General features: G+C 42.9%; 1 protein-coding gene across 7 annotated transcripts in view; it reads right to left on the reverse strand.

Annotated features, from left to right (window-relative positions):
- Nucleotides 1–18,370, reverse strand: part of TNRC6C (trinucleotide repeat containing adaptor 6C) — a 115,924-nt gene extending 97,554 nt beyond the window's left edge. For 6 of the 7 annotated variants that reach the window (XR_009491605.1, XM_015458998.3, XM_059878357.1 and 3 more), the window contains exon 1: nt 17,810–18,370. The gene's annotated coding sequence lies outside the window, so the exon portion shown is untranslated. Of the gene's footprint in view, nt 15,334–17,809 lie in introns of those variants that run through there. The other variant, XM_059878356.1, reaches the window with a different exon arrangement.
- Between the last annotated feature and the right edge of the window lie 3,414 nt (nt 18,371–21,784).

Raw genomic sequence — 21,784 nt, forward strand, 5'->3', positions numbered from 1 at the left:
TTGCAGGTGAATTCTTTACTGCTAAGCCAGCAAGCCTGGTGGCTTGCTTATTAATGGACACATCTCCCCACGCTGTTACTCAACATGCATGAATTTTGTTTTCTGTGGACTAACCAATTATATTTTCTGGTCTATCCCTTGGGTTCTTAATGTGTTTTGTCTTTATCATCAATTTGTAAGAATTTATATATTAAATGGATTAAATTTCTATTAATAAAATAAATAAAAGTTTACACCATTTAATTTTATTATTAAATGCTGTGAACGTTTCCCCCATTTTTAGTTTGTCTTTTAAATTTTTTTAGATTGGAGTACGGTTGCTTTATGATGCTGTGTCAATTTGTGTTGTACAGCAACAAAGTGCATCAGCTTTACGTATACACACATCCACTCTTTTGTAGATTTCCTTCTCATTTTGGTCATCGCAGAGCACTGAGTACAGTTAGTTCCCTGTGTTCTCACTAGTTATCTATTTTACACATAGTCGCATATATGTCAATCCCAGTCTCCCAGTTTGTCCCACCATCGCTTCCCCCTGGGTAACCATAAATTTGTTCTCTACATCTGTGACTCTGTTTCTGCTTTGCTAATAAGGTCATCTGTATCATTTTTTCTAGATTCCACATATAAGTGATATTAAATGCCCCAGTAGCATCTAATGCCTTCCAAGAGTTGCTTTTTATGTTCCACCTAGCTCTTTTAGGTCTTGGCAGCAGGGGTAGTCTGATACAGCTTGTCTGCCTTAGCCAGACGCAGGAGTATCTCAAAGGATACTGAATTTCACTCAGTGACTTTCCAGGTAGTGATTAAGATAATCGCTAAGGCCCTGGCAGAGAAAGCACCAACTACTAACCACCAGACCACTAGGGAATTCCCAAGAAAGAATTGTTAACATGGTTGAAGAGAAGAAACTTTCTGGAGAGAAATTCTTCCATAATTGAAATTTCTTCTTCATTCTATTTGACTTTCTGGCTTCTTAGAGGGTTCTGTAACCACTTAAAAAGTTAAACTCTTGTCTCAGCATGAGGTTGAAGCTCAACAAAAGTTTCTTTTTTGACCTAAGAAGCTGTCTTTTAGTTTTGTATTAATACCAAGGCATAAATAAGGGCTTCCCCAGTGGCTCAGCTGTAAAGCATTACTTGCAATGCAGGAGACACAAGTTCGATCCTGGAGTTGGAAAGATCCCCTGGGGGAGGAAATAGCAACCCGCTCCTGTATTCTTGCTGGGAAAATCTCATGGACAGAGGAGCCTGGCAGGCTACAGTCCATGGGGTAGCAAAGTCGGACATGACTGAGCGCACAGGCATAACTATCTACTTTTCTTTAGTTAGGAAGTTGCTTTTCAATACCCAAAGCTACATTTTCTGGAGATTACAAATCTAAGATATTAGTGGAACTGAAAAGAGGATATTACTGCTCACTCTCCTCCTCATCTTTCTCTCTTTAACATACCTCTAAAAGGAAATGAAAACCAAGCTTTGTAAGTAACCGAGTGACTGTCTATTTCTTAGGTATCTGATTTTTCTGAACAAAGCTCTACCACCTTGTGATAACTACATGCCACAGGAGACCGAGTTACAAGCACTTCTGGAACCCTGAATGGGGCTTCTCTGTGTGAAATACAGTGAGTTAAATGGACAATATGATCATCAGAAGAACAAATCCTAACAGTCTACAAAGAACACAAATTCAATCTCTATTCCATGCCTTTTGCTTAAGCAATGATTTTATAGGCCATCCACAGATCTCTTCAGGATTAACCACCCTTCCCATACACACCCTACAAATCACACTGAAGTGATTACTGTGATAGGGTTAAAACGATACCACCCTCTAGAGTTGAATCACTCCTTTGAAATTACAGTAATATCCATTCACACAAATGTGTGAATTTGTCATTCACACAAATGACAGCACAAATGTGTGGTAGTGAGGAATAGATTTTTGCAAGGCTAAATACAGGGAAGATAATGTGTCAAATTTATACACTATTTTATTTAATCTGGATAGTAACACTGTAAGTAAGCATTACTAGCCACTTCTTCCAGATGAGCCACGGCTGGGGGGGAAAAAAAAAAAAACCTAAGTCACTGAGCTAATAAAGAGACATTCCCAGAAACCTATCCCAGAATTAACACTCCCAAGACCATGCTTATACCAGTGGTCCTCAAATGCTGGTTATCAGTTAACAAGAATGAACTGCACATATTTAAAGCAAACTATTCAATAAAATTTGATATATGTGCACACCTGTAAAACCAACCCCATAACCAAGGTAACTCCAGGTAATACCACAAAAAGAGAGAAAAAAGGATAAGGACTATTTTTCACAAAGTCACATTCAGTTAATTTATAGGATTCTCCCCTAAGATTGTGTTTTCTACTTCTTTGCATGAGAATGTCTTTTATTTTACAAAGTAATAAGAGCGGATGCTGGTGGTTTTTATTTGAATGTCTTACATGGCGTGACTAAAAGATGGCAACCATATGTTGACTCCCACTTCTCTTGTTAAAACTTTACTTGTGCATGATGTCCCAATATCTCCTAACCACAGTGCTTTTCTATATGTTCAAAAAAACAGATTTTAGCCCCCAAAGGAAATAATTGATTAAATAATATTTGAGATAATTACCTTCCTACAAGAATGACAAACATTTCAAAACCTGCTGTGTATAATAGCTACCTTTATGGGTAAAACTATAAGGAAGTCATCCCCATTCCCCCTATCACCATTTTCCAGTGGTCACATGGTTTTTAAATTTTGCTTCCCACCACTCCTACCAACAGACTTCAAAACTTAACATCAATAGATAGGCTCATTGCCTTGATCGTAGGGGTGGTTTCAAAGGTATATACATATATAAAATTTTATTGAAGGGTAAACTTCAAATTTGTACAGTTTAATATATGGGGGGGGGGACACCTTAATAAAGATGCCAGAAAAATACCCTCACGAGGGGTATTAAGGCATTTGAATCTTCTGATACATACTATCATCTTCACTGTCTGTAGGCATCTGTACTCGTCCTCACTAGCAGCACATGAGTGGAAGATTTTCCTTTCTTATTCTCCTTTGGATTATATTTAAACTTAGCCAGATGGAGATGTTAAAAAAGTTCTAGTATCTTGAATTTGCTTTTCTTTGATCACTGGCAAGATTAAGTTTTTAAATGCTTGCTTACTAGTCTGTTTTTATCAATTGTCTTTTCCTTTGCTCCTTTTCCTATGTCAAAAGACATAAAGCTAGTTTTCTTTGGCAACCCTTGGGTGTGAACTCAGGACTGTCTGATCTTATGGAAGGCACACCACCTCTTTGGATCTCAGTTTTATTTTTTATAAACCCTACGATCTGTGAATTTTAAACAGCTGCAATTAGTTAAGACTCACTCATGGAATGCAACAGATATACAAGATATAATGATGGCTAATAATATTTTTGTCACTAATCCAATTAACATCTTGACTATAAAGAACATTAAATAGCGATGATAAGATAACCCCAAAATAAAACCAAGCAAAAACAAAACACACAAAGAACAATTCTCATATTTTAATAAAAAATAAGGCGAAAATTCTGATAGTAAGTATATATATTTTAATACGCATTGAAGCCTTAAAATAACATCTTCTCACTTAAAAACTGATTCACAGTAAATTTAGAGTTGTACAGCCATAACCATAATCTAGTTTTCAAAAGATTTTATTACCCACCAAAAATCCTTCATGCAAATCCCCATGCTCACCCTTAGCCTCAGACAGCAACTAATATACTTTTGGATCCTCCAGATCTGCCCTTTCTGGAAGTATCACATAATGAAATCTGGCTGTTTTCATTTGACACAATGTTTCTGAGATTCATCCACACTGTAGCATGTATCCCAACTCCATTCTTTGTGTGGCTGAATAGCACTCCACTGTATAGACATCCACATTTTGTTTAAGCATTTACAAAAAGCTGATGGTTGTTTATAGGTTGCTTCCTCTCCTGGTTATTACAAACAACTTCATGCTTTTGAGTGCAGATAGACTTTTATCTGTACTGGGTAGATATGTAGGAAAGGAACTACTGGGTTATACAGTAAATTTATGTTCAACTTTTTAAGAAACTGCCAAACTGTCCCAAAGCTGCTGCAACGAGCAATTCCCACCATCAGCAGATGAGGCTGCCCATTGCTTCACACCCGTGTGATTGTCTGTCCTTTTGATCGCAGCCTTTCTAGCGGACATGAAGTGGCTATGGTTGTAATTGTCATTTCCTCTATATCTAATGATGTTGAGCATCTTATGTGCTTATTAGCTATTTGTATATCTTTTTTGGCGAAATGCCTACTGAAATCCTTGTCCATTTTTTAACTCGGTATTTTGTCTTATTAATGAGTTACAAGAGTTGTTTTTTAATATATTCTGAATACAAGCTTTTTCAGCTATTTGATTTGCAAATATTTTCTTTTAGTCTGTGGACTGTCTTTTCATGTTCATAATGACATCTTTTGAAGCACAGTATTTTTAATTTAAAGTCCAATAAAGTGAAGTCGCTCAGTTGTGTCTGACTCTTTGCGGCCCCATGGACTGCAGCCTACCAGGCTCCTCTGTCCACGGGATTTTCCAGGCAAGAATACTGGAGCGGGTTGCCATTTCCTTCTCCAGGGGATCTTCCCAACCCAGAGATCGAACCCAGGTCTCCTGCATTGCAGGCAGCCAAAGTAAACTCTTCTTAAAATCCAATATATTAATTTATTTCTTCTTGAATCATGCTTTTGGTGTTTTATTTATGAACTCTTTGTCTAACCAAAAGTCTTTAGGATTTTCTTCTGTGCTTTGTCTAACAGTTTTATAGTTTCCGTTTTTACATTTAAGTCTATGATCCATTTTGAGTTCATTTTTGTGTATGGTGCGAGGTCTAAATCACCTTTTTTCTTTTTGGCATATGGACAGCCAACTGTCCTAGAACATTCATTCAAAAGACTATCCTTTCCCCTACTGAACTGCCTTGGTACCTCTGTCAAAAATCAGTTCAAAGGTTTATATCTTAACACTCAATTCTGCTCCATATGTCTGCCCATGTGCCAGTATCACACTGTCTTAACTGCTTTCACTTTACAGCATATTCTTCTTTGTCTGTCTGTTTCGGCTACACCACACGGTACATGGGATCTTGGTTCCAAGACCAGGGATCGAACCTGTGCCCCCTGCAGTGGAAATGCTGAAGTCTTAACCAGCGGACCAACAGGGAAGTCCTCCTGTATAAACTTAAACTGGAGACGTTAAGTCCTTCTTTTGTGTTTTGTTAAAATGAGTTTGGCTATTCTACGTCTTTTGCATTCTCACATAATTTTAGAATCAGCTTGTCAATTTCTGAAAAAAAGTTTTCTGTGATATGAATTGAATTTAGGGAGAACTGCTATATTAACATCATTGCATCTTTCCATCCATGAACACAAACTATTTCTTTAATTTCTTAATTATTTCTTTAATTTCTCTCAGTTGTCTTTTGTGTTTCACTTTTTTGTTAAATTTATTCTCAAGTATGTAATTCTTTTTGATGCCACAGTGAAACTGTTTTCTTAATTTCTTTTTCAAATGAAATTTGCTAGTTTACTAGTATACAGAAATACAAATGATTTTCGTATACTGATCTGTATCCTGTGACCTTGCTCAACTTGTCTCCTAGTTCTAGTACCTGTGTGTGTACAGATTACTGTATGTTTTCTACATACAGAAGCACACCATCTGTGGATAAGGACAGTTTTACTTCTCTTTTTTCTAATATAAAGGGCTTCCCTGGTGGCGCAGATGGGAAAGAATCTGCCTGCAATGCAGGAGACCCAGGTTCTATCCCTGGGTCAGGAAGATTCCCTGACTCCAGTATTGTCTGGAGAAGTCTGTGGACAGAGGAGTCTGGTGGGCCACAGTCCATGGGGTCACCAAGAGTTGGACATGACTGAGCAACCAACACTTCCACTTTTCCAATATAAATGCCTGGCTCCCCGCCTCACCCACCACCACCAATTTTTTAACCTGCCCAGGTTAGAACCTCCAATACAATGTTGAATAGAAGCAAATCTTGCTCCCACATTTAGAAGAAGGCATTTATAGTTGCTCATACTCAAATATGAATTAGTTCCTTTTATTTTTTTCATTTTTCCTATACACTATTTATTAAGTTGAAGAAATTATCCTTCTACACCTTATTTGCTCAGAAGTTTTTTTTTTTTTAATTTTTAAAGATCATGAATGGGAACTGAATTCTGTCCAATGCCTTTTCTGTGTCTATTGCGATGATCACGTGGTTCTATCTTCGATTTTACCAATATGGTATATGACACCAAGGGATTTTAGAATGCTAATTCAAGCTTGCAATCTTAGGATAAATCCCACTTGATCATAATCCTTTTTATATGTTGCTGGTGGACTTGGCTTCCTAATAGTAGAAAGATTTTTGTGTTTACAATGATGAGAGATATTGGGCTGCAGTTTTATTTTCTTATGCTGTCTTTGGCTCTGGTATCATGGCAATACTGGCCTCAGAATCCGCTGGGAAGTGTTTCTTCCTCCTTTATTTTCTGGAAATGTTTGTGAAGGCTTTGGATTAGTTCTTTTTACGTCTGACAGAATTTATCAATGAAGCCAAGATGAGCTGGGCTTTTCTTTGTGGCAAGATTGTTAATTACTAATTCAGCTTCTTTTCTTGTTATATGTCCATTCAGACTTTTCATTCTTGAGTCAGTTTTGGCAATCTATTTCTAGAATTCTGTCCATTTCACCTAAGGTGTCTAATTTTGTTGGCACAAAGTATCAATCTAAGTTTTGTAAGATCAGTACTAAGTCTTCTCTTCATTCTTGATTTTGGTACTTTGTATCTTCTTTGTTTTTTCTTGGTCAGTCAGTCCAGCTACAGGTTTCTCAATCTGTTGATATTTTCAATTAACTAGCTCTTGGTTTTACTGATCTTTCCTGTTTCTATTTCACTGACTTCTAATTTTTATTTCCTTCTTTTTGTTCACTATGGGCCTAGTTTTTGTTCTTCACTTTCTGGACTCATAAAGTAGAGGTTGAAATTATTGCTTTGAGAGCCCTCTAATACAGACATTTAAAGCTATACAATTCCTTCTTAGCACAGCTTAGCTGCTCATCATCACATGGATTTTGATAGCTTGTGTCTTCTGTTTTAAATTCAGTTCAAAGTATTTTCTGACTCTCTCTTGTGATCTCTTCTTTGACCCGTGGATTACTTAGAAAGCTCCTGTTAATTCACTATGTACTGTTGTTGTTCAGCCACTAAGTCCTATCCGACTCTTTGCAACCACATGGACTGTAGCCTGCCTGCCAGGCTCCTCTGTCCATAGGGTTCTCCAGACAAGAATACTGGAGTGGGATGCCATTTCCTTCTCCAGAGGATCTTCCTGGACCAGGGATCAAACCTGTGTCTCCTGCATTGGCAGGCAGATTCTTTACCACTGAGCCACCAGGGAAGCACCCCCACCCCACCCCCCTCATTACTGTACATGGAAAGAAAGATGGAGCCAAGAAGGACTCCAAAGATTTAGACTGGAGTAATTGGAAGGATGTAATACTCTCTCAAGTAAGACAGGGAGGAGTGCAGGCAGAGTGGACATGTGGGCAAGAGCAGGAGTTGGGTCCTGACGCTGTAGGGTGAGGATATGGAGAAGGCAACCAGATATGCAAATACTGAGTCCTGGGAGCAGTCCAGGCTACAAAACAAAACTGAGGTGTCTTCTGGGTCTGTACGGTATTTAAAGTCCCAGGACTGAATGAGGTCACCAAAGGCGTGAGTTTAGACAGAAAGGAGAAAGTTTACACAGTGAACTCACAGACGGTTTCATGAAGGAGACAGGTGTTAGGTATGTTAGGACATTAAGAATTTGATCTGGCAAGCACAGAAGTCAATTCAAGCTTCTATAAAGCCATGGGTGTGAAACAAATGTTATCACATGATAACAAGTCATACCTGTGACTAATGGTGGCATTAACAACAAGATAATGATATCAAGAGACCCAGGTCTCCAAACAGACATGTTACAATATAGATATATTATTAAGCCAGGCTTACTACATATATGTTTGCTAAAATTATAATATCATTAAATTATCCATGTTACAGAAGAAGATCTTTACCCATACGCTTCTCTGCCATTCTCAGCCATTTCGTATGTATCTCTTCTGAACACTGTGACATGAAAGTAAGGAAGCAAAACTGTTCTCCCTCCAACCAGCGAACCAGATAAAACAACAAAAGAGAATCCGCGTACTCCAAAGCAGGCATATGAATCTCTTCACGTTCTAAGTCTGTAACGGTTTGCAACATTCCTTCAAACATTCTGTGTTGAAGAACCAGAAGAAAGACACAATAGAGAAGAAAAATGGGTCAAATGAGGAAACTGCTTTCCAACTGAAACATGAGATTCAATAGGAAGTATTAGGAAAGACAGTTATCACATGCTGCTCATATATATCAAAGGCAGCTTACTGCTAGCTTACCCTGTTAATAACTAAAGCACTCTAGTAGCAAGGTGACACAGATTTTTATAAAAACGTCGTCTCACTTTTAATAATCTGAATCAAAACTATCACAGAATCCCTTTAAGTAGGCTTAAAATTTTCAGTAATGTTAATTTTCAAACAATGCTTTAAGAAAAACCTGCTGCTCTGGCAGGAAAGAAGTAATCCGTGAGATTTCATGAGATCTGCATTTGTCTTGCCGACATGCTCCTGCCTCAGCCACATTCTGGATGTCAGAGTTAGAATTCGGGGAGAAAAGAGAATTTACTATCAGGTTTTTCAAACAGAAATAACATTTCTCATAAGCACATCAAAGTTGCTTTTCTTTCAATATACTTTTAGAGCCCAAAATGATTCTATTTGGGGCTATGATCCCATTAGACACAGGTAATTTATGTTAACATGTGATGGATTTTTAAAATTAAAATAGACCAAATGCCACACATCAAAATTGGGGCCCAAAGACCTCTTGGAGAATTGGGAAGCCTGGTGTGCTGCAGTCCATGGGGTCTCAGAGAGTCGGACATGACTGAGTGACTGAAGTGAAGATCTTCAAAGGTAATAAAAATCACCGTGTCCATCTGAATGAGGGGAACAACTAAACAGCATGGTCACAGCAATCAGGGAGCCGTGCCCTCTCCAAGGTGCCCTGGTTTCCTCATCTGCTGATGCGAATGAATTAGGTAATAAATTAAGTGCCTGAACTTGGCATATGATAAGCACTCAAAAAACTATAGCTATTATGAAGTCTGGAATCCTTTCTCCACTTGTGAGTTTATATCCTCAGAGCAAACAGGCTTAGCAAAACAACAATAGATCGAAATGAAAGCACACTGCTCATCCTATTGTCTCACGAGAGACCTTCACTGCCACCTCTGAGATGCAAAGCTTCAGGCGAGAAAATACTAAAAAATACAAACCCTAAAAACATGAAAAGAACAAATGAAAAAAAAAGAGGAGGGGTGTGTTATGGGAAAGACAAGTATCAATAAAAAGCAAGAAAAACTTGAGAAATCCTAAAGGCTGAATTCTGAAATCAATGTTCACTAATTTGAGATTTAGTTGAAAGACCACAAGAGAAAATCCCATTTTCTTAGGCCATGGGATCTACATAACCAAAATTCTGCCATCAGAGGTTAAATAGAAGGCATGTGTGCAAGCTAATTAAATAGCCATATTTAATAACTGTGTTAAAGGAGTACTTAAATTACAAGTCAACATAAACTAATTTCAAGAAAAAGAATTTTCAATATCCTTCTAAAATTCGATCTGACTTCCAGAGTCCCCCTAGAGGAGAACAGAAAAATACATCTAATATATGCTAACCAGACGTTGTGGATTGGCCAGAATGATCCTATTAATTATAACACTCATTTTTCCAATGGCTAATATCTAATGATAGTCACCTTATCTGTGAAAGGCAAACCAGGAACTATACCTAAGGTTCAAATGTCCATAAGAAATATCACATATTAATCTTTAGAATTTGGCGGCGCCCAGAGACCTGAAAAGGTAACTGCCCATCCCTATAGGCTCCCACAGACAACACGGTGCACTGAGGATGAGTAAGATTTTCTGGAAATACTGAAGATTTGTTTTCTCTCTTTTTTCGGTCAATATCCCATATCTACAAAGTTTACAGTGTATCTGGGACTGTTATATAAAGTCTGAGTTAGGATATTTTTTCGGGGGTGGTACTAAGAAAATTCGATTTCGTTGACAGTACTCACCATAATTAACAGCAGAACCCTATTATTACATGGCTCATTACATACTGGGATTTATGCTTGTGAGTCAAATCTCTATACCAGAACCTCAAACGATAAACTCTCCTAAAACTGCTATATTATGTGCTTTCTCCAATCAGCATTTTAAAAGGACTCACTGTTATGTATTAAATCAAACAGTTTTACCATTAGCTTCTTTATTTACTTAATTTAAGGCCTCTCTCAAACATCCCAGGAAGAGCAGTGAGCCCTCTGTGTCTGACCTCTTAGAATTCTTTCCAACAGCCCCACACCAATCATTTGGTATTGTTTTGTCCTGCTGACTCTTTCTAACACCTTTTCAGTTTGACCCTACCATTACGCTTGTCTAAGCTCGCATCACCTTCCACAGACAACCACAACAGCCATGGTTTTTCATGCTTCCAATCTCCCCTCCAACCACCTGCTTGATGCAATTTTCAAATCTACCATTTGGTTCAATGGCATGCCCATCAACAACCACCAAAAGCTCCTAACCAGCCAAAGAATGGAGATGCTACCCATACAGCCCCTTCTAAACTTCAAAGTCAACATACAACCTCCACTTACAGCTAGGTCTCAGGGTTCACTTACTCAATAAAAACACTGGGCTCCAGCTGCTATGGTCAGGTGCTTGCCGAAATGGTCCCCAAACATGACTTGCCCATCTGTCTCCTTGTAGAATATCCCTTCCATCCATCCAAATGCTACCAGTCTTTCAGGGCCCACTTCAAGTGAGGTCCTGCCTGACCATTGTGACCCACGTGTTCCCTCCCTCTTCCGAGTGCCTGGGCACTCTCCTTCTGCATCCCCAAGTCCCTCTCACTGAATGACACTATACGGTGGTACTGAAGGGAAAACAATGTTCGGTGGTCATGTGAGTGGGGAAGGCTGATAAGGCTAAGGAAGATAAAAATTCCTTCTGCTGCTGGACTTCTCTCATCATTCCATGTGCTAACGTGCAGCTTCACCAAAGGAGATGCAGAACACGGCTACGTAATTACACGCCACGATGGACTGCTGTGAACTCAGGAAGCTTCACGACATTTAATTGCTATCTTAGTTTTTCGCTTTGTTGTTTTTACTTGTTTGGTGCCTGTCTCCATCACTAAGGACACCTCAGGGAGGGCAGTGAGAGGTCAGTCTTCACTGTGGCCACTGAATAGAGAAGGTATTAAATTTTTGTGGAGTAAAGGAGGGACTGACATGAGCAGGCTTGGGCTTTAGAAAGCAGTTCTAACTTTGGCATCAGAGAATCCAGACACATTATCAAGGCCCTGACTTGGGGCAAATTATTCAACTTCCATCAGCCTCAGCTTCCCAATCTAGAAAATGAACACAATAACAGTAGTTACCTTACAAGCTGCTACTGAGGAATGAGTAAACACAAAATGTATTGGTGGGACACAGACCAGAGGAGAGAGACTAACTAAAAAGTTATTCAAATAATCCAAGCTATTTATCCATGTATGAGGGCTGTGAAGTGGACTGTCTGAGTGTAAATTCTGGCTGCACTTTCTACAAGCTGCAGGATCTTTTACTTTCTTCTCCGTCCTCCTTTCCTCCTCTGAAAAACAGAATTTAATTAAAGCAACCATCTTCTGTGAGGGTTATGAGGATTAAACAAGATAGTAATGTCACATCCTTGGCACACTATCCCAGAGCAAATGCTCAAATGTTAGGTGGAACTATGTGAAGATTATTTTAACACTGAGACCTGGCTACCTGAGAGGATGCTTCCTAACCCCCCAACACACACACACACACACACACACACAGACACTTCTCCACCGTCCTCAGTGACTCCAATGTTTTTGCTTCCACACAGCCTTCACTTGTTTCCCTCACCTACCCTCAAAACCTCATTTAAAACATCAGCCTCCAGAAGAGGGAAGCCTATTGTTATGAATTCCCTTCCTACACACTCTTTCCCCTCCCCCTCTGCAGGTCATACACAGTGTGAGAAGACACAAGGTAATCAAAGTAGTAATCCCACCTCCCCTCCCATTCCTGATGTTAACATCTGTTCACAGCAGCAAAGGCTGGGGAGGTGGTAAGTTTTGCCTCTGCTGCCATTTGCTTGTTTCAGACCTTAACTTTAATTCCTGGGGGCTATCTTAAATTATCAATTTATTAAAAGAAAAATTAAAGAGAAATTATCTTCGGTAATAAAAAATAAACTATGCCTTTAGGCTCAACCCAAGCAACTGATTTTCGTTGTGAGAAATCTTATCCTTAATAAGCTCGACTGTACACATAAAATGCATCCAGCAGCACACACACTCCCGACATGAACTCCGACACTAGCCAGCCTGCCCATCAGTAAGAGACTCAGCCACAGGCAGGGGTTATCGGCTACTGAAAACAGTTTGACTTGATGTTGTGAAACTGTAGGTTTGCATTTCAGGCCTTCAGAGGTAGGACATCACAAGGATATAAGTGTAATAATTTCTAAAACATTCTAAAGAAGGAAAACAGAGAAGGTCTTTAGATTAAAGGGAAAAAAAAGAACTGTCCAGGTGTTTGTATTCTAGGGGATCACAGGGGATCATGTGCATTTATACAAATAGATGATGTTCACAGAAAATGCCCTAACTTTGCAACAAAGATGAGCTGACATGTTTGTGTACTCTTCCATTTTCATATTTTTGTACAAAAGTTGTTTTTAAAGTTTTGTGTCAAAAATGGTTTATGAGGAACTAGAGTGGGGTCTGAGCCACAAGGGACCAATCTAGCCCACAGGTTCTCTTCTCTGGAGGACTGACTCCATGGGACTCCCTCCTCTGGGCCCTGTGTGCAGGGCCCAGCAATCCGATGTGTCTTTGGGCAGGTCGTTCCCCAGCAGGAAAGAAGTACCGTGACACGGAGGTAAACAAGGAGAGGGAGACCCTGGGACGGACAACCCGCTGCTCATTTCCCACAGCAAATGTTAAAATCCACTGGCCTAGAAGAGACTGATTTCAGAAGCTGTATTCTTGCCCACCCTTAACCATTACTACATCTTAGAAAACCAAAGTCCCAAGGCGGGGCTGGAACTCAGAGAGCCACACAGAATATTAAGAGTTCAAAACAGCAGTGAGCGCGGCTTTCCCAAGGCCATTCCTTCTGTTGTGGTCTGCAGCCATGGAGGGCTCAGGAGGGTGCGAACCGCTATCTGCGCGGCAGCAGGGCTGTTTTATGGCTGGATGCCCAGATTGTCTAGCTCTGCACACAGCCCTATAGGCTTCTGAGGGCTGCAGAGGAAGAATGCATTCTTAACAAACAGCTCACCATCCCTGCAATAGCTTCTTCACTCACTGAAAGCATCTGCAGCCAAGAAGAGAATTCACTTTTAAACTCCAAAAATGGCACAAAGGGTCTGAATTGTCACCGTGCTTTTCCCGTGCATCTTTCTCATGTCCCCATTGGAGAAGTGAAAAATTCAGATTTCATTTTTCATATAATTTTAAGTTACAGTTCCAATACATAATTTGTACAACAGAAAAGCTACAGGATTATTTTAATCAAGTTGTTCAAACAAGTTCACTGGGCAAGAATTGCACATTTTTTTGTTTGAATGTCACACATACAATCTCTACATAAGATTTTATAGTTATTTCCGATAACAAGTAACCTTTAAATTTTTAAGTAATTATATTCCTAAAGAGAGCTGTGTATAAGTTACCTGGTTCTTTAAATGTTTATGATTGAGTACATCTTAAAGAAAGCTTATTGTATATTATTTTGCAAAGTAAAGAATACTCTCCTTATGAGTGCACATTTAAAAGCTAATTTGCTCAACTCAATACTCTGTAATAACCTATATGAGAACAGAATCTAAAAGAGTGGATATATATATACATATACACACACAGACACACTCACACACACAACTGATTCACTTTGCTGTATAGCAGAAACTAACACAACACTGTAAATCAAGTATACTCTAACAAAAATTTTAAAAATGATAAAGCTAATTTGTAAAAATGTAACTAGTCATGATTAAACTGGCTTAAAGCAAGAAAATCTGCAAAGTGTCCTAAAAAAAAAAAGCTGGTTGCTGGTTCTCATTTGATATTCTCCTTGCTTTACTCAAATATATGACATCTTCAAAGTTATATGACATTACTCAAAGTTATTGAGATGTTAACTGTCTTAATCAGGCAAATAATATCTAGTCACCTTCACTATGAAGCCAGTTATCAGACAAAATAAACCATGGTACCAATACTTTTCAAAAAGACTTCCTTACATCAAAAAATCAGAAGACCCTCTGAAATAAAGCTGGATAAAAGGTAAAAACCCATTTAATTGTCTCAAAATCAGGAGTAAGAAGCCAAAACAGTTTCAGTCAAAGAAAAAGAAAAGCAAAACAAACAGAAACAAAGTTCCCTGGTTCTTCCCCTTATAACCTTCCAGGCACTGCCTGCTCAGGGCCCCAGCTCCTGCTCCCGGAGCTTACCATCTTCCAAGGCCTTTTATAAACCTGCCCCTTGTCACCTCTGTGTTTCTCATGCTTTCCACACAGGCTTCGGTTGCTCTAAGTAATCTTTGCTTACTCCATCCCCAAATTTTAATTAACTCATATGCTATTCCGATATATAGAACAGCCTCAGACTCCACAGCCAATCTATTTTCTTTCTTATAAAATCTTCTCAGATATCATCTTTACACAATAAACCTGGACTCAGAGGTAAATATTACTGAAAACATATGCATACAATCTCATGGATCTAATTCCTACCAGGGAAGGTTAAAAAAATAAACCATAAAATAGTCTTTAAAATGGCTCTAATTCTCTAAATATTAAGTTGTTAAAGAAGTTATATGATGTCATAGACATTCTATATGCTGAAATCAAATAACAGAGAAATAGACTTTCCCTAGTAATCTCTTTCTCTTTTAGATTTAAAATTAGCATCACATTCTTGAGTCAACCAATGGTAAATTTACATTCAGGACCTTATCACCCCCATTTGGAGTTTGGGAAGTAATGCAAACATCCATTCTCAGCTAGTACTGTAGGAATTTTTATCTTCCATTTCTTTCCAACTGAAAGCTCTCTTCACTAAGGAAAAAGGCTGCCTCCCACCCCCCCCCCCCCCCCCCCCGGCCCCCCAGCCCTGACCTCCTCCTCCTCCAGCATGGTTTTGGAAGTGAGCCAGATGACAGCATTTGGAAAAGCACACATTTATCTCAGTAAAGCCGGCTGTTTAACAAAAAGGTGGAGGAGGTGAGAAATACTGTAATTTAAAGTTTCCTATATCCCCCCTACCCATGGTTCAGTTATATTTTAATCACTGGGAGTCAAATGAAACAGTTCGCTCTACTTTCCCTTATAATCAGCACTCTCAGGCAACCATTTGTTCCAAAACTCCTAAGCCAACTAAGTATAAACATAAACCTGTTACAAAATAATCTTTGTCAAAGTGTTACAACATATGCCACTTGACAAACAGCAACAACAATAAACACTGCAAGGAGGAAAACCTAAAATCAACACTTACCTGTAACCCAAGTTACTACTAAAGTATTTCAATGCTAGAACCAGGACGAAATAGTTAGGATTAAGTCTTATTATAGCCTCAGTATCAACTTTTATTTAATTTCACATCTTAATAGTAAATCAGATGTACAAGACCATAAGGTCTTTGATTTGAACAATAAGTATGAAAGATAAGAAGAGGGCTTTTCAAAGTAGACCCACATAATAACATCAGGTCTGAACATATACATACATGAATACACACACACATATATATCTGGGACTCGTATCCTTTCTACTTCTTAACACAGTACTAGTGCTAGCTTTTAGAAATTATTCTACATCACCATAAGTATAATTTAACTGAAACAATACTTTTACTATCACCACTTTCTGGGCTATCAATTTCTATTGATCCAATGTGAGAAAGACAAAAAGATTCTAAAACGTCTATTCTTATGAAAACACAAATATTAAAAACTTTCTGTAGGAGAAAACTCTTTCAGTATCGGTGAACAAAGTAATAACTAATCAGACAATTATCATCTGTTTAAACACCAGCAATAAAATTAATTCGGATAATATAACTGGGCTAGTTCTTAAAACCTCATTTTGCATCACTTCTCCCAACAAAGCATCCTTAGGTGTGCCACACTGAAAGGTGTTCAAAGACCTTCACCACTTCCGTGATTCTGGAATAAATTTCTTCAAGTTGCCCTCTGCCAACCAAGTTCATCTGGTCTGGAGCTAAATTTTATCCTTTATTCTTTCACATACTATTGAAGGAAGTATGGAGTCCATGCACAGAATGGTTGCACCCCCTACACATTCCAAACTGGCCACCGCTGTCTTCTAAGATCACTCAACCCACATTTCCAGTGTCTCAACTCATCCCCATAGTTACTCAATTCTAAATGTAGGAAATAACTTGCATAAAATAAGCCTCCTGCGGGGTCAAATTACACTCAGAGACGTAGCAGTCTCTACACAGCCATCATCTAACTGACCACCTACACCGCAGGACACCGCGGTGAACACCGGATTCAGGAGAAAACATGAACCTCAGCAACACAATGGATTAAACCAGCCAGACGCCTCCAACTTGCAACTAACTCCTTAAATACGCTTAAGTTGGACATCTGCAGAGCACCATTTTGAGTTCAGAATCTGCAGTTCATGCCTAAATATAGCCGAGCAGACCACTCAAATGGAGGTTTGATCTGCCAGAGGTAGAGGTTCGAGACAGTTGCACTCATTTCGCTGAATCCCTGAGACAGTCGAGCGCCCAACACCGCTAGAGGTGCGGCCGGGATCTGCGGCTCCTCCGCCCCCGCCCCGCGACGTGGAGGCAGCAATCCTGCATGTTCCGTGAGATTCCCAAAACTGCGTGTAACCTGCAAGCGAAAGATTCTCCACCGAGTTAACGCGCAGGGAACCCTTGGATCCACATCTGCACATTTAACAGATACGAATCTATTAACGAATCTCATCCACGAGAAAAAGGTGCAGACGAGGCGACGCACGAGTGGAGGTGGCCCCCGAGGCGCTCCGGTTCCGCGCTCCCAGAGACGGGCAGCTGCGGTTCGCCTCCCGTCCCTCGTGCGCATCGCCCCGCAGCCTGCAGCGCCGCGAGCAGCCCACCTGATTCCAGATCCGCGGGAGGCCGAGGGGCCCCTCCATGCTAGCAGAAGCACGCCCGCGCTTGCTCTGAGCCCCCCACTCCCAAACAACGGCGGGAGAGGCCCCACACCGAAAACGCCCGGGTTCGTGCATGCCATCAGAAATGCAAAACCCGCGCGGGTGACTGCTCCCGGAGAACCAATTCCACCAAAGCATCGTTTTACGCACACCACACACGCAATTGCCGTGCGGATCGCACCGGGCACCGCGAGCCTCTCGCCCTGCGCGCGCCCGCACCCGGGCCCCGCGCAGCCAGCAGTTCCTCCCGCCGCCCCGCGCTGCGCATCCTTCCCGCCGGGACCCGCGGCGACCCCTCGCGCTCCGGGCCCGGCCGAACAAAGGCGACGCCAACAGCTCCGCCGGCTGCGGCGACTCGGAGGCCCGGCCCGCGCTCACCTGGGCTCCGTCCCCGGCGGCGGCGGCGGCTCCTCGGAGGGGATCCGGCGGCGCGGCCCTGGCGGCGGCGGCAAAGAACACTCCGACGGCCGCCCCGGGGCCTGCGGGGCGCTCGGGCGGTGGGGGCCCGCTCAGCGCCGGCGCCGCGGGCTCAAGTCCCGGCGCGGGCGGCGGCGGCGGCGGCGCGGGCGGGTGGGCGGCGGCGCGTCCCGGCGGGTCCAGGTCCGGCCCCGGCGACGCCGCGACGCGCCCTCCTCCTCGCGCCCGCAGGCGGGACGGCGGCTCCGGCGCGGCCCGCGATCCGAGGTGGCGGCGGCTGAGCTCGGCGCTCTGCGCTCGGCCGGCTCCGCTCCCTCCGCCTCCGGCTCGGGCGGGCCCGCGGCGGCGGCGGCGGCGGCAGGAGCGCGGCGGGCGCGGGGACAGCCCTGTCAGCGGCGGTGGGGGCGGCCGGGGCGACGCTCAGGGCTGCGGGGCAGCGGGGCCGGCGGCGGCGGCTGCGGCTCCCGGGGCCGTCGCGCTGAGGTGCGGAGCTGCCACCGCGGCCATCTTGTTGCTCTAACTGACAAGAACCCCCCTCCCCCCGCTTCAGCCAGACGGGGCGCTCGCGCCCCCTTCCCCGCCCCGCCTTGGCCTCCAACAGGAAGTCGTCCCGGCCCCTGGCACGTGACTCCACCGTATCTGCATACCGGAGGGCCAACTGGCCAATCGGCGCTCTGAACATGAGCTCCGCCCCCGCGCGCCCCTCCCCGGCCCATTGGCTAGTTCCAGCCAAACCACACCCCCTCCTCCCCCTCCCCTTAATACCCGCCCGAGCTGTCTTTCCACAGACCGCGCGGGGAGCGCGCCAGGGTACGAGCGGGTACGCGCTCCGTGTCGTCGGGCGCGGGCGCGTGCGAGTCCCTGGGGCTCGCGGTCTTCTTGGGGTGCGTGGAAACTCACGCAGCTTCCTTCCTCGTCTGAGGGTGCTGCAACTTCGCATTAGAACGCTCAGCCGTGAGGTGAGGGCCCGGCCGTGCGCGTCCGCTTGGTTCCCCCAGCCGGCCCCCCGCGGCTCTCTAGCCAGGGTTTTGCGCGGTATTTTCACTCGGCGGCGCTGGCCTTGTATTGCAGCGGAGCTCGGCGGCCGCACTGGCGCGCGTCCCGCCCGCGCCGTGCACACGCCCTGTACCGTGCACACACACGTACACGCGCCGGCCTGGGCCAGGGAGCATCCTGCTCGCTGCGCGCCTCCCAGGCGTCCTCCACTGCACAACCGCTCCCCCGGGAGCGCCCTGCTGCGAGCCAAACAAGCCTCGCTGTGTAACCGCCCCCGGGAGACATCCCCTTCCCGGGAGCGCGAGTATTCTGCCCCCACCGGGCAAACTGCTGTTGGGCCGAATCCCGGACGCTCCGGCTCCCGCACCCCAAGGTTCCTTCCCGGCTCTCTGCACCCGGTAGCGGTCCTCCATTCCGCCGCTCTTCCCATACACTCTAGTCATTAATCGTGGGTAAGATCAGGAGCGATGTGCAATTTAAAAGTCACCTTTTAACTTTCGGTTCAAGTCACGAGAAAATATTGAAACCAATATTTCTCTCCATTTTCATGAAGCGTGGTGGAAGCAGGCCAGCTTTCCGCTTTGTGCAGTGGAGGCTCCGCGGTGCTACTTGAAAGTTGTTCGTGTTGGAGGCCATTCCCTGTCTACGTGTCCCCATCTTGAAGAGCAGATAATGACACGCTACTTTCGCAGTGCAATTTTGTTACCGCAAGAGTCTTGCTTTGAAACGTCCGTGGATGAAAGAGACAACAAATTCCCCGCTCTCCTTTCCCTTCGGGGTCCCGTGAGCTAGGCGCACTCCTTTCTTCTTACTGCCATATTTTAAGCTCCCCGGTAGTCAGAGTCACAAACCGCGCTCTAAAATCGTCTTCAAATGTCTGTACTGGGTACTTCCCCTGCTGAAAACCCACATCACTTAGAAGACTCTGATGTCAGCCCGAGTTGATATAGAGACTTCTGCCTTTTCCATTCAGCGTTTTATTTACGTTAATTTTGTTCTTGACTTCCGGAGAAACCTTCATCCTTTGTAGTTCTCAAAGATAAAGGTATCACACGCTCCAGGAGGGAGCGCAAAATAATATCTTAAAAATAGTTGGCATCCACTAAGATTGCTAAATCAATGAGGAATTCAGATAGCTCGGTGAACCCATCATTGCAATAAGCAGAACCTCTTTTGGAAAACTGAACCAAAATTGAATGATTTAATTTTTATCCCTGATGTTGAATTTCTGATTGTAACCTCTCAACTTTTCTCCATCTTCTTTTTACTGTCCCCCTCAATCAGCTAAACCACACAAAATAATTGTCCTCTCGTTACACTATAAACACCTGGAGAAAAGGCCACACTTACTTGATCATAGTTTCTGACCCCAAAATTAGACTCATGTGGGTCTGTAACAATAGAATTCTCAAAATTAGGACTGATCCAGGAACATTGTGGTAGATGATAGCCATGAGTGTAGAGATTGCAGTGTCATTTCTCAGGGGCTATTTGGGCTTAATAAAGTCTGAGCAACCCCCAGGCAAAGTTGTAAAATGAGTCAGTGCATATTTGGGGTCTGTCATCCCTTTATCAGCCCTGCCACTACCACCTCATGACTAAGGTATCGGTTGCAATCTATAAAAATGGGCAACCCCCCATAGAATTACCTGTAAAAAGATTAAATATTTAGTGCTGCTCTTAAGTTAAAAAGTCAAGTTGTTAAGGACAGGTGGAGAAGACCTAGCTGGATGCATCTGTGAGAATATAAGAGGCACGCCTGGGATAAGTGTGTGGAAGGTTTGGAGATGAATTTCCATTCCATTCAAAGAAAAATCTTAAGTTTTGTCCATAGAAACTCTAGCTTGAAATGTAACAAGATCTGTATCTGGTTTAAGCAGAAATCAGGGTGATCACATCCTCATCTCCATGGATATTACAGAATAAATGATTGCATGGGTCATAAAGGTTGAATTAGCTCGTATGTTCATACATACATACATACTCAGTCATGTTCGACTCTGCAACTCCATGGACTGTAGCCTGCCAGGTTCCTCTGTCCATGGAATTCTCCAGGCAAGAATACTGGAATGGGTTGCCATTTCCTTCTCCAGGGGATCTTCCTGACCCAGGGATCAAACCTGTGTCTCTTGCATTGGCAGGCAGATTCTTTACCACTTGAGCCACCTGGGTGAATTAGTTCAGCAGTTCCCAAAGTGTGCTTCCTGGACCAGCAGCATTGGCATCACCTGGGAGCTTGTTAGAAATGCAATTTCTTGAACCCCATTGCCAGGTCTACCGAATCAGAACCTTGGGGGGCATCGAGGTATCTACATCTTTTTAAAATATATATTTATTTATGTATGGCTCCATCGGGTCTTAGTTGCAGCATGTGGGATTGTTGCAGTACACGGGGCTTCTGTCTAGTAGTGACAAGCAGGCTTAGTTGCCCCGAGGCACAAGGGATCTTAGTTCCCAGCCAGGGATCAAACCAGCATTGCAAGGCAGATTCTTAACCCCTGGACCACCAGGGAAGTCCCATAGGTATCTGCAGCTTAATAAGCCCTCCAGGTGATTTTGATGACTGCTAAAATTTGAGAATAAAAAACTAATCATAAAGGACGCACCTTTTCTCAGGGTCCTATTTGCCTGTGATACTTGCTTCCCTTCCACTCCCAGCTACTTCTGACCACACAAGATTGCTTTACTTCCTCCTGGAGCCCCTCCTTCCCTCCTTCTACCTCCACTGAGTCTGCAAGTAGAATTTGAATCCCAACAGTGGACTCTGAAAGGGATAATCTTCAAGACTCCAACAAATGATCGCTTTCAGTGAAAATGTAAGGAAGCAGGACTGCTTGTCACCAAGCAGATAGCTGCCTACTTGGCCATAGAAAAATGTGATGAATGGGACTTCCCCGGTGGTCCTGTGTCTAAGACTCCATGCTTCTGGTGCTGTTTCAG

This window comes from Bos taurus, chromosome 19 (genome assembly GCF_002263795.3).
Source record: "Bos taurus isolate L1 Dominette 01449 registration number 42190680 breed Hereford chromosome 19, ARS-UCD2.0, whole genome shotgun sequence".
Lineage (NCBI taxonomy): Eukaryota > Metazoa > Chordata > Mammalia > Artiodactyla > Bovidae > Bos > Bos taurus.